Here is a 14,462-nt window from a genome sequence, read left to right on the forward strand (position 1 = left end):
GGAAAATTGCCTGAAATTGCTCTGAAATAGTTTTCCAAAGAACTTTACTGAACATTATCACTATATATTTACTTAAAGGTGCAATATGTAAGAATTTTTTTGCAGTAAAATATCCAAAAAACACTAGGACAGTGTTACTGTATATATATATGTTGTATACAGTACATAACAGCCACCAAGCGAACGCTCAGAGTAACGTTATAACATCATTTTCAACACACTCAAATGTATCTAATATGATAAACAGAGCTGCGTTACCTCATACTCATGACCGGAAAAGCGGAAGCGGCACAGACGACTGTGACATAATAAAAGTTCCACTGCTCGCAGCGTGTTGTGCAATCGCTCCAGTGGCCTCGTTCAATTCCCACAACACTCTGTCCTGCTCTGCTTCATACTACAGAAACATTAATAATCGCATCCATGAAATTGGTTTCTTTCCCAGTCCTATCCCAATTATTTTCCACCATCTGTGAGGTGAAGATCACATGTCCGTGCTCAAACTTGGCTACGCCTTTGTTTTGAATAGACCTCTAGCGGACAGAAAATCCTACATATTGCACCTTTATATGCACCCACAACACTGAAGAAGCCATGCTTCTATAACTAAAGTATCTCCAGGCTTTTCATAAAATACAACGAGAATGCGAATGCCAGGGGGTCTATAGAAAAATAAATAAATGAATGCTTTTGTTTTAAATACATTATTAAAATGAATAAAATAAAAACATAATACAATGTTGATTTAAATAATTAACTAAATAAAAAGTGATTAAAAAAAAACGAATAGAACTGTCTAACAGTAGCCTATAGTGATCAGAAAACTACTAATGTCTTTTAACATTGATAGTTTTGATATGTTGTTTGATCAGAAGTACAGGCAGCCAGTGATAGAGATGAGAAGATGGAGATGAGAGAGTTAACGGGACTTTGAGGAAACGGGGCGGGTTCATTCACTCGTGTTGGGTTTCACAGACACACACACACAAACACACAGCACACATGACTCTCAAATGGCCGCTGCTTCATACGGGGTTCTGTCTCAACTCTTACTAAAACACATCTGAAGGCTCTCAATGACACGTTTATTGCTCTATTGTTGAGCGGACGGGGAAGTTTACTGCAGCATCGTCCTCGCAGCAAACTGCGCGGCAGGAGTTGAGGCGGTCAGCGGCAGCGGGGGCGGAGTCAACAGGTTCAGGTATTTATTCAAGGTCTTCATTTACTCTCTCACTTTTACTAAACAACTGCTGAGGATAACACATGCTAGAGATGTTTTCTTTAGGGACCAAATAGAAGCCATGACACTGCGAAATAAGTTTTGCACGAACAGTCCAGATGAATAACATGGCCAGCGTCTCAAAGTCTATTGAACTACACCTAGACATCATTTTTGGGCATTGTTTGCCGTTAATAATTGTGGTCTAGGTAGGCAGCTCTGTAGGTTTCCACAATCATTGTGTATCATAACTTTGAGATTATTTTATTAGGCTACTTTAAAATGTTTATTTGTTGTATTGTCTTAGTTGTGAAGTGAACAAGCGTGGACTACATCCAAAGGTCTCTCATCATTTCACTGTTGCGCTGAAATACGTCCGAAATACGCTTTTGACAGACAGGCTGTATTCGTGAATGTTTAGGTCCTAAAATTTGCGATATTTTAAAGATGCTTAATATGCTCAGTTTATCAAAACTTATATTTACCCATGCTTTTTCCATTTCTTATTTCCTTTCAGATTTTTAATCGCTGTAAGTATGATGGGTTAGCCTACTAAACAAAGTATGTCATGGAACTGAATGATTGTCCTACTGATTTCCATATAATATGAAGCCTACATAATCAACTAAAAATACATGGTACTTAGTAGCTAGTAAATTAAATGAATACAGGATATTTCTGTCATTTTTAATTAATTAAATAATTAATTAATTGCTTGTTTAGTTAGTTACAGTGGTAACTAGGCTAACTAGATCCCACATTTTAAAAAAAGACCATACATGCCCTTTCAAGGTGGTCATTTCATATGAATTTGTAGTTAATTATTCATAAGGACACATGCAATTTTTGTGATAAAAAAAAAAAAAAAAAAAATATATATATATATATATATATATATATATATATATATATATATATATATATATATATATATTGTACAATTCATACAAATTAGCCACTAAAAGTTACTAATTGCCATGAGAGAGTGTTGAGTTTTTCCTTGATTGATTCTTAAATATTTAAATTTGGTCCTCCCAAACATTTGTTTACATCCTTGATGGCAATTGTATAATTGGCAAATTCTTAGTGAAGATCTATAATTCCATAATCCAGTAGATTTGCAAGTCAGAGAAGTTGCTGTTACCATGCGATCATAAGTTATGATATATCGAAATATGATATATCCAGTACAAAAAGGATGCTGAAAAAGTAACATGTTAGATATCTCATAACCATAATGTATCAAATGATGAGACAATCTCAGCAAGTCTGGCAAACTGAAAATAGGAATTTGTCTTCATATGAATATAGATGGACATGATAAACTGTAAAAAAATATTTTCATGATTTGTTATCACAACATTTTTTCTTTTGTCAAATCAACTTAAATTCATGTGGTCTCTGTTGATTAAACTAATTGCCTTAATAGTATAATTTCTATGAACTCAAAATTTTAAGGCAGGGGTAACTTACTTTTTTAAGTTAAACCAACAATTGTTTTTTACAGCGTAGACTGTGATGGACAGCGTTACTCTGCTTGCTTTCAGTTCCTTTACACACACCACGTAAACCTAAAATAATCATTCAAAAATTTTGAAAATGTTGAAGTGAATAACAAGGGTGTGTGTGGTCTGTTTACATTAATCTAGTAGGGATGCAACGGTTCAAATTGCTCACGGTTTTAGGCTCATGGTTTCGGTACAGTTCAGTATGTGCTATGTTCATGGAAAATAGGAATACTATCAAATTTAAATAAAGAAAATAAAAACAAATAATCAAACTACAAGCAACAGCACCAATCAATACAAGAGAGCAAAGAATCAAATAAAATAAACAGTGCTTTATAACAGTAGTTTTCAGTTACAGAAAAAGAATAAAATAATCAAATATAAAATAACACTGCATGTTATATTCACTGTATAAATTAAAATAAAGATTAATCATTATTTAGTTACAAAAGCTATTCAGTCAAGAGCAGTGAGTGATTTCTTTGTCATTTGTTGTTTAATTAATATTAAAAACACAGGCAGCAGGAATAGGCTTCTTTCCCTTTAAGACATAATGCACGATTTTTTTCGACTGTTATATGTTCACTCAAGAAATAACTGACTATGTTTACTAAGGCCGGAACACACCAAGCCGACGCCGACGAACTTGTGGCGATGAAGGCAGACTGCGGGGTTGGCTCACGTCAACAGCGTCTGTGTCCAAAGTTGTCCTGACACACCAGACCAACGCTAGACAGCCAACGGCCAAGTAGCATGTCCATTCTGCGCCTGCGTGAGATGAAATGCCTTTCCGAACCAGCAGGTGGCAGTAGCTGAACAGCCAATCAGAATGATCAGATGGCCCAACGGACTGACGAGCTCCGACGCCGATTCAACATTTCGAATCGGCCGAAAAATATCAGACGAGGACCAACTTCAGCCAATGGTGAGGAACACACTGAGAAAACTTAGTCGGCCGACGAACAAAAACTGCCAGACGGCCGACTGTCGGCTTGGTGTGTTCCTGCCTTTAGGATACTTGCCAAGATGGGCATGTTGGCATAATTTGTGTGTGAATTTGTCCGTTCAAACGCATGACTTGAAAGAGAATCATTTGCGCGCTTCTTTTTTTCGTGTCTTGCTCTTGAATGTTTAAATTAGTCTGAAACATAGATTATCCGAACTCTGACTGTTTTACATGTAGCTATTGTCAACAAACCTTATACTGTAGATGTGTCGTCATTTGAAATGAACCACGGTGCAAGTGCGTGCCGAATCGTAACTGGAGAACGGTATGGTTTGATTTTTCTACCGAGAACCGGTGCACCCCTATAATCTAGTGTCATAAAAGCATTCTAAGCCAAGGTGTAAGTATATTTAACCACATGACTCAGCCGAACGCACGAGCGCTCTCCAGCAGTCTTTTTCATGAGCATTTGAGTGTGCGGTTAAAAACTATCTGCTGTTAAAAGGAATCAATTCGAGAGAGCAAATAGCAGGGTCAATCCAGATTCATTCTATCTTGAATTGAGAATCGATGTATTGTCTCAGCCCTATCTGTTACTTTGTATATAATTCAATCAAGGTCACTCCTCTCACACTGGCCTGTTCATTGCTGTCAAGAGGGTGTTTGAGTTCAGACCTATCATATTTACACTTTAAACATTGCCTCGTTTCAGATAACTCTTGTATGTGCTGGTTGTTTTGGCCACGATTTCAATGTCAAACAGCTGTTACGTATTGTGTGTTGATATACAACACTAATGCAAACAGTATTTAATACAATACACAGGCAACGGGAAACACGTCCCTGTCTTGTATAGCGGCTATAATATTTCACTGTTTGTGTTCTGTTGTTTGACGTTCCAACATGACGCACATTCAGCTCTTTCTCCATCTCCTGATGAGCATAGACCACTTGTTCTTCATCTACTTCTCTAACCAATGAGTAAGACCAGTGTCAGCATGGGATGGAAAAAGCATTCTGGCATTAAGAACATGATAGTGACTCAACATCTCCTGGCAACTGACATTTAATTAGTATTTCAATTGCTCTGTTTTCGAAATTTTATTTCAGTTGTTTTTGCGTGCTGTATGGACCAGAATGTTTTGCAAATGAAATCAGACATGCATCTGGTATGGTTGACTGTAACGTGATAGAGCTTCTACTATTGTAGAGTACAGAGTATAATTGCTTCATTTTGGACCTGATATACCTCATTATAGCTCTTAGAATGGACCTATTATATTACATAGCCACATTGTTCAAAAGAGCTTTTCTTTGCTTTTTGACCTTGTTGATTGATACAATATTTTACATTATGTTGAGTATGTTTGTGGAGAGCTTTGTTTACTGTAACAAAACTATAAGCATGTTCATAGCTAGCTACTTGAATAATAACATACCTGTTTTAATGACACTGAACCATCTATTCATCAAAGGATTCTGAAAAAGAATCTGTCATGGTTTTCTCAAAAATATAATGCAACACAACATTAATAATAATAAGATATGTTTTTTGAGCAGCACATCAGCATATTAGAGTGATTTCAGAAGGATCATGTGACACTGAAAACTAATGTAGAAGAATGTACATGAAGAGTAATGATGCTGAAAATCAGCTTTGCCATCACAGGAATAAATTACATTTTAAAATATTACAGTTATATTAAATTGTAATAATATTTCACAATATTATTATTATTTTGTATTTTCTTGGTGAGCATGAAAGACATTTATATATATATATATATATATATATATATATATATATATATATATATATATATATATATATATATATATATATATTAGGGATGTGCATCTCCATAACTGTGGCCAATGCGATATGCATTGGCCAACGAGACGAAACAAGATACATATGAAGCAGCTACCGATGCGATGCAATGTGATGCAATACGATACAATACGATTCACCCCAATTACGATGCGATCCGATTTTGATTCAATTCAACACAATGCGATACGATGCAATGAAGAATATATGATGCTATGCAATTCAATATGTAAGGCTCTACTTTAAATACGCTGTTTTATTTATTTATTTATTTTTACCAAATTCTGTTTTCTGTTTTAATTTTTCTGGATTCCATTTTAATTGTTTAATAAAAAACATGTCTAGCCTAATTATTTTAATTAATAAAAAGCAACTAAATAATATTTAAAAAATGTTTTATTTAGATACCACTTATAGTACATTTGAACCCATAGTGTACTACAAGTGGTAGCTAAATATATTTTTTAAATACAGAAATAGTATATTAAAAGCACATTTTAGTTCAGATTTCATGGTGTCTCAAAATAGCACAGTTGAGTACACTTACATGTTCTTAAGATTATCTTAAGAAGTACTAAAGAAGAATTTTTAGTATATTAAGTACAAAATTAGTGCACGAAAATAGAGCACTTTAAGTATATTATAGAAATGTACTTTTTTGTGTTTACACAATGATAATACAATTTAACAATAAATAAACTTGTTAATTCAACAGTGATACAGATAATGTTTAGCTAGTAAATGGCTATTTATAATAACATACCTTGCTACTCTTATTATTTCAGCAGTGTATTGTATGTATTTCTGTATGCATGGAATGCATGTCCTACTAAAAGAATGATCACCTATTTGCCAAAACAAGAGCATACTAAGGAATATTGTATCTTACAATGCAGTGTGCTCAGTTTGACGAACATGCAAACATTTGCAAGATGGGTGTTCAAATTGTGTGGTAATAGCTGGTAATGCTATAGTGATTTTATTGCCTAAAGCCATGATGCAGCATCCTGTGCCTCTAGAGAGCATGAGAGTGTGGGAAAAGATGGAGAGATGTAGAAAAGGCGGGAATAGGAGCAGGGACTGGGAAGTTAAATCCTTGTGATGCCTGGAGTGGATGAAGGCACAGACGGCTCTGTGCGAATTACTCTGGAAATGCCAAGGTTCTTTACCTTCAACACACACACCCACCCACCCACACACATATACACACACACACACACACACACACACACACACACACACACACAGTGATATGGTTAAGTCTTGACTTCACTTATTTTAATACACCATCGTTCTATCTTTCTACTTCCTTTGATGGTATTAGATAATCTCTATGTGTCAAACGAGATGAATCCCTGTGCTCATGAGAGCAAGAAAGAACCCTGTGCTCATGAGAGAGAGAGTTAGCGAGAGGTAAAGAATAGATAGATGTTGAGAAAGAGAGAGAGAACTGTTAGATCAGTGAGGTAGGAGAACACTTCCACTTCCAAGTGCTGAGTTGTTTTTTTCTACCTAAACCAGGGGTATTACAGTGAACAAAAACTAAAACCATAAAAAAAAAAAAAAAAAAAAACATTGATAATTCAAACAAAATGTATTTTTAAAAATGACTTTATTTCAGCTATAGGCTACATTTCTTATTTTCTAATAGTTTAACTTATGCTGTGTAAATTGCTTTTAAATACATAGATTTACATTTTTTTTTTTAATAAATGCTTTTGAATATTAAAGGATTAGTTCACTTTCAAATGAAAATTAGCCCAAGCTTTACTCACCCTCAAGGCATCCTAGGTGTATATGACTTTCTTCTTTCTGATGAACACAATCTGAGATGTATTAATAAATATCCTGACGCATTCGAGCTTTATAATCGCAGTAAGCAAGACCAGCGAGTATGAAGCGCAAGAATATTTGAAGAGTTTGGTTCCAGAACGCAATAACTCCATTTTGATTAATTTGAGTAAAAAGGCATTTTCTTTACCAAGAAAGTGGCAAGATGAAAATCACTATTTTCTGTTTCAGACTTTCACATAGCATCTTTTGGTTATAAAAACATTAAAAATTCAAATCTACATTTTGATTTTAAAAAGTTTATTATAAAAAAATTTCCCCAAAATGCAATAAATCCATGACACTTTTTTTTTTTTTCAAAATGCAATTAATCCATCAATATAAAAGTTATTTTTCAAATTGAAAATACAAACTGCGAAAATTCCCTAATTGCGCGAGGTGTTACTGTACACTTTCTTCCTAAGTTTAATACGGAAGGCGGTCTGTGGGAAGCTAGATATTTTACTTCATAACTTGTTAAATATGGATATTTTTTTTCACAAACGCATCGCTAATCCTTTAATTGAGTATTAAATGAAATATATTTATAACTGGCATTTATCTCTTCTCCAACATCTTGAATATTTTTTTCACTGAATTCTTTGCAGTGCATTCTGGGATTGCAGTGCACATGCAGTGCTGCCCTGAGCTGTCTTAGAAGGCATACATAATGTTGCTGCCCACATTTTGAAACACTCTTTGCACAACGATGATGTCTTAAAGTACTTGGAAGCTCATTACGTTTTGAAACAGAGCTGGTGTATGTGCATAAGACAATTTCTCATATGGATTTTTAATCATAGGTGTTTCCCACAGATATTTATTGGACTTAAAGGAAAAAGTGACTCTGGAAAACAGTCAAAACTTATATAATAGGGTGGAGTAGAAAGCGCATGAAAATGGGGAGAAGGAAAGGGAAAATAATAGTTTTCGACATTCAGATACAGCTCTGGAGATGTGGACTATGTTACTGGGTCAGTCACTTAATCATGCAGTAAGGAATGTGCAGTGTGGAACATATAGACTGTGACCCTGCCCAAAATCATGCACTTGATGTGATTTTATGTGCATAAGCCTATGCAATGTGATCTAATTAGTTTTAAATATCCGTCTGTAAAGTGTGGTTCTAGTGCACATACATTTTTTTCATGTTCGGTTACACACTGATACACAACTTATTGACAATTTAAAATGTACTTTTTACGACTTTAGAAGCTTACAAATGTTTTGGAATCCTTTGAGATTAATTTGCATTTATGACTTGTTTTTATCCAGAGTGACTTCAACTGCAGAGTTTTTCAAATATAAGTTATACCAGTTCATGCATTTCTTGATAATCGAACCCATGTTTTTGGTGTTGCCAGCGTTATACTGTACTTTGAAACAATTCAAATAATGAATTATAATAAATAATGTTTAAAATTAGTGGTTCAGTGGCACTGACACCTCACAGAAAGAAGGTCCCCGGTTCTAGTGCCATAAACACCAGACATTAAAGGCTACACGTTCCACCAAATAATTAAAAAGAATGTTTAAGGACTGGTTAACATAAGACAAACACAAATTCCTGCACTGTAAAAAAAGAATTGTTGGTTATCTTGAAAAAGTAAGTTACCTCGTTGTCTTAACATTTTGAGTTCATTGAAATAAAAAAATTTGAGTTAATACAATGAAGGTGACTGGATTAATCAACAGACACTCAAAATATTGTGTTATCTGAACCACATTAATTATTGATTAATTAGTTGATTTGACAAAAGAAAAATGTTGTGATAAATTATTATTTTTTTACATTGTGCATGATGCTTCAGTTACACGCTCATTAATATTTGCTAACTGTTTTATGATAGACAACTGATAGTAATATCCAGATGCAGTATTTGACTTTTTTGTCAAATTTTGCCATTTTGAATTGAACATAGCCTATATATTCAATTCAAAATGAATATATAGCCTAATTTATGTGATTCATGTAATTCATAACTGAATTAACAGAGTTGTTTTCAACATATTAGGCATAAGATTAAGAGTGTATTTGCATGCTCAAAGGGAAGTGTGCATATTTGCAGTTTTCTTCACAATAAAATAATTAGTTCTTCTTTCGTTTTCTTTATTCTCTTAAATCCTTTTAAATTTGTTAATTATTTAATTAATTTAAAGGTGCAATGTGTAAATTTTTGCGGCATCTAGCAGTGAGGTTGCAAACTGCAACCAATGGCGCTCACCCCTCCCTTTCAGAGAAGCTACGGTGGCCGTCTGGCCGACACAAGACAAATGTCGTCTGAGACATCAGAGAGTAGCCTGTGTGAAGCAATGAGGTTTCTTCTTACTTCTAACAAGGAACGGTTCTAATAAACCAGATGACTACTACTACTACGTCTTTGTGTGTATTCAATGTAGTGATGATGCAAGCTGTCTTTAAAAACACAAACTATTTAGAAGAACAACAACATAGTGACTAAACGTGCTCTGTAGGGCAGTTTGTCCATTTAGGGCTGCTGTAGAAACATGCTGGCTGATAATGGTGACTTAACATGTAAGGGGATCTGCGGTGTATAGAAATGGCTCATTCTAAGGTAATAAAAACATAACGGTTCATTATGTAAGGTCTTTATACACCACTCAAAACATAGTTGAGCTTTACACATTGCACCTTTAAATAAAAAGCCCATACATTAATACTAGTCGTGTTTATTTGGTTCCATCATAGTACAGTATTGCACCCAAATTTACTGAAATTATCACCAATATCGGTGCAGAACAATACAGTAAAACACTCAAACAGCATGGTAACATCATACACACTGTAATTAACTAGCAGACCATAAACTGCAGACAAGCTCTCAGGTTACATTACGATGTAATTACATGTCACACAGCCCTGGGCGCACTACTATAAAAAGAAAGCCAAGCCTGTCCTTTCCCTAATTGAACCTGATAACATTTTCAGAGAAAAGAGGCCTTATTGTGATCAGCAGAATTCCCCTCTCCCTCCCCTTGCTGCCAGTATCAGTTTCTCCAGCGCTATCTCCAGAGCTTAGACCCTCACCAGATACACATGGAGCTGAGAGTGCCAAGGAAAACCCAGGCCCTAAAACCCATCTGCCCTGCTGTTCCTTAGACTCTCTCTCTCTCTCTCTCTCTCTCTCTCTCTTGGTCTAATATTATCCCATCAGCCTGTGAGAGCTTGCCCTGACATAATCTCAGCAGGCCTGTCAGCTCTATAATCTGGCTATAAGTAATGATTGGTGGTGTATTTATGTTCCCCAGGCAGTTGTTAGTGGTTGATGGTGGGTAGGAGCAAATAGTCTCACATACCCAGAGTTTTGACTATCGGCATAAAGTCTGGTCCACTTTACAGCTTATTCTAGTCAAAGACTGCCCTATTAAACATGAAGCAACTGTCGGACAGCCATGTAAAGTGGCCAACCACAGTTTGGATTGTTTTTTCTTTATGTTTAGGGCCAGGCAAAGGAAAAATACAATTCTGCTTTTGGCTGTTTAGTTAACTTGATACTAATATGCCTTAATAAAATGTTTTGATTCAAAGATTTGATGCCACAATACTCAACTTTGTAACATCCTAAAGGTTATTTTAATATTATTTGTTATCATTTAAGCTCTGTTTTCCCCCCAGTGGATATAACCTGTGCAGCCACAGTCCTGGAAGTTTCTTAATGCTAGCCAATCAGAATAATGCTTTCCAGTTTCAAAAATTTGCCCTTGGGAAACATGCCTGTGGCAACATTTCTGAAAAATGGTATTATGTTTGATCTTGCACATTTTGCAACACTTTCATAGTGAAATGTACAGTGAGAGGTGCTAAAAACACATTCTCCAAAACACATGAATGTAAATCTAGCAATGTTTCATTATGTTGGTTGTATCTACTGCGGTGGATCAGAAATTAAATGTATTGTGAGTGGTAACACACAATAACATAGCTACTTTTGACACCAAACCTACCCTAAAACTAACTGATAGTGTGTACAAAATCAAAGGATAGAAAAAAAAAATCTAAAGTAAACATACCATTTTAGACTGCTTCTACAAGTCTTTGAGCTCTTTCATTGTGACTTGTTTTTCATGGGACTCAAGTGCTCTGCATCGCAAGTGCAATTCTGTATCAGGTGAACTACATAGGAAGTTTACTACATCCAGCTCCTTCCTATACGCAAACTACACAAACTATGCAAACTACGCAAGTTGCGAAGGACCCCCGAACCACCAGAGGGCCCCCTTGCTCATCACTATATAAAATAAACATGACAGTAATTTACCATAATCTGAATATTTCTTTATAACATGCAAATAGATGTGCGGTGTCTACTAAACATTTGCAGAGTCATGCCAAGAATGAAAAAATTATGTATTTTTATAACATTTAATTTCTTATTTAATCTTGACAAAAAAATAAATAAATAAATAAATTCATAAGAAAGTCGTAAACCAATAACTCCAGTCAGGTCTCCACCGTGTTTCGTTAGAAACGCCCCATGATGAAATGTAACTTTCAGCTTGTGTTGGTACACATCGATAATCAAAACATTCTTATGCGTGGTTTAATGTATATAAGAAATAAACATTTAAAAACAATGGCCATTAGTCTAAAATTAGCTAATTTAGAGAATTATTGATGTATTTTCGTATGTTTACCTAAGCCAGACCCAAATCTGGACAAACCCAAATGTTGGGTTAAAAATGTAATTTAAAAAATGTAACCCAGTGGATGGGTTTGTCCATATAGTTTGACCCAAATTTGGGTTGAAACAACCATGCCTTTTTTAATTATCATGCTGTAATTTCGTTAGTAAATCGCGCATTTAGAAAGCCAATTCAGCTGTGTTTTTTCTGACCGCTAGATGGGGCCAGAGCATTACTATTAAAACGTGATTATTTAGATTAATTGTTTAATTAATTGTTTTTACTGCCAATTTTTAACGGGATTCCCTTTACATATTGCAGTTTGTTTCTTTGATGTTTTAATTCCATTACCCTATAGAAAACTGGCAGTGCACCTTGCATACTTGCAACCTTGCAACCATTGTAATTATTACTTAAATTTATGGAAATTTTGCGGTTTTAAGAATGCACTGACAGGGTCCACTTCACAAAGTTTTGCTTAGGGCCCCCAGAAGTATAGGATCGGCACTGACTACATCAGCAAAGCCATACATGTAGCTGGTTATCTCATGCAAATGTCAAAATGAATACGTTTCTGAAGTTATAACAGTGTTGTGCAAGAAACTTGTGAAACTGATGTGAATAAGCCTTATTCCGATAATATACCCCTGTGAACATAATTTGTGTGGAAAGGAATAAAAGTAATTGCTGTTTTTTTTTTAGTTTTGCCAAAATGTAGGTTAAGGCACACTTTTACAATGAGCCTATGTTAAACTTTGAAATGTTTTCATACATTTATGAAATGTTGATGAGAAGTACTTTGAAACAGTGAATATATATATAGTATAATATTTTCATCTATAGTAATATAGTAATATATTTTAATCTATGTGAATTATTTGATCTGCAGTTGGTTGTAGGAGTGATAATGTTGCATAATAATTTTCATGAAATGCAATGAAATGAACATTAGCATTAAGGACATTTAAGTGATCATCTTTTGAAAGTATTGTATATATATAGTATATTTTCAATAGCAAGTTTGACAAGTTTGCTCAGTAAGTGTTTCAGGTCTTAAGATCACCCCACACTCCAAATCATCTCTCTGTCTATTTCCCTCTGTTTTCTTTTTCCATTGCACTGCTCCATTTTCTGTTTTCCTATGTCTTTCTCTCTTCTTTAGCTCCTTTCCTGTCTCGCGCTCTTCGCTCTGCACTCTGGGACATGCTGTTGATATTTCATTTGGAGTGGAGCCGTGCAGTACAGCACCACTGTAACATTAACTCTTTCCTGCCCTCTCTGGCCTCCCTCTGTCTAACACAATGCTCAAAACCACCACAACTCTCACAGCTTTTACTATTCCACACCAATTAGGGGGTTTCTTTCCTGTCAATTTGGTGCTAATTTGCCACACACTCTCTATAAAACAGCCTGCAGGATTGTGAAGCTTTTGACTGTTTCCCCCTTTTTTTTCGCTTTCTTTTCTGTTGCTTGCACTGCTGAATTCCAGCGCTCTCCACATGCCTAGTTTTGGTCACGGAGGGAGCATGGCTTCATTCTTGCGGTCGGTCGTGTGGTGTTCTGCAATGGGATGGGCAGGCGTACGGAGTCACACTCGGTCAAAAACACATGGGTGCTCTTAGGTTTGTCGAACAGTGAAGCCCGGACAACTGCTGCCCACTTAAGAGGTCATGTGGATGTGTTGTTGCACTGAGGCTCGTGGTTGGGTTGAACTTTTTAAGACCTACTGTTACAGGAAAACTTTGGTTTAAGTACAAATTAAGGAGTTAGTTGACTCAAAAATGAAAATTCTTTCATCATCAACTTACCCTCATGTCGTTCTAAAACCATTCATCTTCGAAACACAAATGAAGCTATTTTTATTATTCTTTCATCATTTGCATACTTCAAAAAGTACAAAAAGACAAAAGTAATCCATATTAATCCCTTTATATGATGGACAGATTTAATTTAGACTTTTATTCACATATAAATATAGATTGATGCACATGCACATCAAATATGGTAAATGGAAGCTCAAACTTGTACAGTGTACAAAAAGTCATACAGGTTTAGAACAAGGGTGAATAAATGATGATAATTTTCATTCTTATGTGAACTATCACCTTAAGCTTTTTTGACATCATCTGTAGAATATTGTTGATTACCACTGAAAATATTTTGAATTTGACAAAGTTGTCAAAAAAAAAAAAAATGTACAGGAAGGAACTTACAATGGATGAAAATGAGTCATGTTTACGGTGTACATTTTAGGACATCCTCAAACCTCAGTCATACAACAAAAAGGTATCATGTCTCAGACTAAAAGGATTCAGTCACTGGACAAAATGGCATTGCGCTGAAAGGCTTCAGGTCACCTTTGCGATGCCATACAGTTTTGAAGCCATCAGTTCCAAAATCATTTATCTTGGTCTCATCACTCCAGAGTATAGAGTCCAAGTAGTCTTCATCTTTGTCAGCATGGGCCCTGGCAAACTCTGGGCA

General features: G+C 35.3%; 1 protein-coding gene across 2 annotated transcripts in view; it reads left to right on the top strand.

Moving 5' to 3' along the window:
- Window positions 1-1,038: 1,038 nt before the first annotated feature.
- Window positions 1,039-14,462, top strand: part of raraa (retinoic acid receptor, alpha a) — a 209,159-nt gene continuing 195,735 nt past the window's right edge. For both annotated transcript variants that reach the window (XM_067369038.1, XM_067369039.1), the window contains exon 1: window positions 1,039-1,201. The gene's annotated coding sequence lies outside the window, so the exon portion shown is untranslated. The remainder of the gene's footprint in view (window positions 1,202-14,462) is intronic.

The sequence above is a fragment of the Chanodichthys erythropterus genome, chromosome 19 (assembly GCF_024489055.1).
Source record: "Chanodichthys erythropterus isolate Z2021 chromosome 19, ASM2448905v1, whole genome shotgun sequence".
NCBI lineage: Eukaryota > Metazoa > Chordata > Actinopteri > Cypriniformes > Xenocyprididae > Chanodichthys > Chanodichthys erythropterus.